Here is a 3,735-nt window from a genome sequence, read left to right as displayed (position 1 = left end):
ATTGGTCAGAACTGTGTGGTGTGCTTCAGTCAGAGAATGGCCGTCCATACATATCATTGATTTCCTTCCGATCGTGCCTTTTCCACTTAGTCTCCCCTCGTGCCGCGATTGAGGAAGACCAATCGGCTTAAGGTCAGGAACAAAGTCAACACAAAACTCAATTACCTCCTCATTTCCATAGCCCTTGGCGATGCTTCCTTCTGGCCTAGCACGGTTACGAACATATTTCTTTAATACTCCCATGAACCTCTCGAAGGGGAACATATTGTGTAGAAATACAGGACCGAGAATGGAAATCTCATCGACTAGGTGAACCAGGAGGTGCGTCATAATATTGAAGAAGGATGGCGGGAACACCAACTCGAAACTGACAAGACATTGGATCACATCGTTCTGTAACCGTGGTAGAACTTCTGGATTGATTACCTTCTGAGAGATTGCATTGAGGAATGCACATAGCTTCACAATGGCTACTCGAACATTTTTCCGGCAGAGCCCCTCAAAGCAATCGGAAGCAATTGCGTCATAATCACGTGGCGATCGTGAGACTTCAGGTTTTGGAACTTTTTTCTCCGCCATGTTTATTATTCCCTTTATATTGGACGAGAATCGACGGGACCTTCATACTGCTCAGCATTCAAAAAGATGACCTTCTCTTCTTTGGTCGTAGCGTAGCTGGCACGACCTTGAAACCGTTCCGGATGCGGTCATCGTGTCTTTCAAACTTTGCTGGTCCTCGCCGTGCTTCCTTTGTATCATTTGACTTCCCATACACGCCCAAGAAGCTTAGGATGTTCACGCAAATATTCTTCGTAACGTGCATCACGTCGATTGCAGAGCGGACTTCTAGGACTTTCCAATATTCTAGCTCCCAGAATATAGATTTCTTCTTCCACATGGCTACGTGCCCGTCGGCTCCCTTCGGAACCGATTGTCCGCCAGACCCTTTCCAAAGATGACTTTCAAACCCTTGACCATATCAAATACCTCAAGCACCAGTGTGTTCCGCAGGCTTCGGCCGGTGATCTGCCTTGCCGTTGTAATGCTTGCCTTTCTTTCTTACTTGGATGACCTTTCGGAAGAAATCGACGATGCCCAAGGTACACGTTCTTCTTACAATTTGGCAAATGTACACTTTCGGCCTCATGTAAGCGGTGCGTGCATGCATTGTATCCCTTATTTGACAGTCCCGAAAGGTTACTAAGAGCAGGCCAATCGTTGATGGTTACGAAAAGCAACGCTCGTAGGTCAAATTCCTCTTCTTTGTGCTCATCCCACACACGGACACCAGGTCTGCCCCATAGCTGTAAAAGTTCATCAACTAATGGCCTTAGGTACACATCGATATCGTTGCCGGGTTGCTTCGGACCTTGGATGAGCACTGGCATCATAATGAACTTCCGCTTCATGCACAACCAAGGAGGAAGGTTGTAGATGCATAGAGTCACGGGCCAGGTACTATGGCTGGAGCTCGCTCGCCAAAAGGATTCATGCCATCCGTACTTAGACCAAATCTTATGTTCCTTGCGTCGCCTGCAAAATCTTTGACCTCTCTGTCGATCTTTCTCCATTGCGTTCCATCTGCGGGGTGTCTCAACTCCCCGTCCGACTTACGGTCCTCTTTGTGCCATCGCAACAACTTGGCGTGCTCTTTGTTCCTGAACAGACGTTTCAACCGTGGTATTATAGGAGCATACCACATCACCTTGGCGGGAACCCTCTTCCTGGGTTTCTGGCCCTCAACATCGTCACCAGGGTCATCGCCTCTGATCTTATAACGCAATGCAGTGCATACCGGGCATTCATTCAAATTCTCGTATTCACCGCGGTAGAGGATGCGATCGTTGATGCATGCATGTATCTTCGGAACCTCTAAACCTAGAGGGCAGACAACCTTCTTTGCTTCGTACGTAGTGGCGGGCAACTCGTTATTCTTTGGAAACATATTCTTCAACATTTTCAGCAAGTTTTCAAATGCCGAGTCAGCTACACCTGCCCGTGCCTTCCATCTCAGCAAATCCAGTGTGCAGCCCAGCTTTTTCAGACCATCATCGCATCCAGGGTACAGGCGCCTTCCCGTGATCCTCTAACATGCGATCCAAATTCTCCCTCTCTTTTTCAGTTTCGCAGCGTCTCCGTGCATCAGCAATGGTCCGACCAAGATCATCAACGGGATCATCACGTGCCTCTTCTTCACCTTCCCCTTCACCTTCCCCTTCACCTTCAGCATCCTCCATGAAAGTATCACCGAAATGAGCAAGATAGCTTTCATCATTGAAATCATCCCCTTCTTCATCTTCTTCCATTATAACCCCTCTTTCTCCATGCTTGGTCCAACAATTATAGCTTGGCATGAAACCGTGCCGAAGCAGGTGCATGTGAACATCTCTTGAGGAAGAGTAACCATTCTGATTCTTACATTTAACACATGGACAGATAACAAAACCCCCCTGCTTGTTCGCATTGGCCACTACGAGGAAATCTTTCAAACCCGCACTGAACTCGCCGGAGAGTCGGTTACCGTACATCCATTATCGATTCATCTGCATTATTATAATATAAAATATATAATTAACCATCATGCATTTGTTAAACTAACTAGCTACAAACAATATAAATTAAACAATGAACTACACACACATGCACATTTTATCAACGACACATCAAAGGTTCAAGTTGCTAACCGCGATCGAGGAGGAAAAAATAAATGAGAAAGCTCAAGTGTGGCTCCAACACTTCATATCATGTTTGTTTCATGCTCTTGGGGCATTTCATCAAACACCTTATGTGCATAAGAGGAACCAAAAGCAAACCTAACACCCACTTGTGAAGCTTGTGAAGAGAATGGCACCAAATGGCTAAGTGTTGGCTGCTGGATGGGTATATATAGGGGAGGGGCTTTAGTCCCGGTTGGCCTGGCCAACCGCGACTAAAGGCCTTCGGGCACCTTTAGTCGCGGTTGGCCTGGCCAACCGCGACTAAAGACCCCCCACGTGCACCGGCTGGCCACCGAGCGCCCTGGGCCCAGGCCTTTGGTCGCGGTTCTCCTCCCGAACCGCGACTAAAGGTACCATTAGTCGCGGTTCCTGCAGCATCGCGACTTATGGGGCTCACCCGAAGCCTGTTTTTCCACCAGTGAGAGGATACAGATAGGGTTGAAACCCTAGCAGCCGTCGTCATCTATCTCGTCCTCGTCGTCTACGACCGGGAATCGATGGGTCTCCGCCTCCTCTACTAGCCGCTTCAGTGGCGGGAGGGGGTGGAGACCTTGGACCTGCGCTCGATGCTGTAGAAGGTCCCTAATGTTAGAGTTTGGTCAACCAACATCGTCATTATGGTGGCTATGGCGGCGTTGTGCAGGACAATAATAAGATATACCTATCTCTTTGTCCACCTCGTCGGTGGCGTTCTCGCCGGTAGAATTGAGGAGGGCTGAGATTCATATGATCAATCCATCCATGGAGTGGTGGATCTGTCGAGTCTATGCGTGTTATAGGTTTGGTTTTAGAAGATTCAGATCAATTTTTTTAACAGAAGGCCGTAGCCATACCTTAAATTAATAAGGCCGTTGGAGGCAAGTTGTTACAGGGTGCTGAAAAATAGCTAACATGAGACGAAAAAATAACAAGCATACAAGAAAAGAAATGAAACACATCTTGAGCTTCGTGTCTGTTGTCCACCCTTGCGATCCGTATGAAGAGGCACTGAAGCTGGTGAAGAGGACCGCCATTGAGA

Source organism: Lolium perenne, chromosome 4, assembly GCF_019359855.2.
Source record: "Lolium perenne isolate Kyuss_39 chromosome 4, Kyuss_2.0, whole genome shotgun sequence".
NCBI lineage: Eukaryota > Viridiplantae > Streptophyta > Magnoliopsida > Poales > Poaceae > Lolium > Lolium perenne.
The sequence above is the reverse complement of the archived record's forward strand: the minus strand, read 5'-3'. Positions refer to the sequence as shown.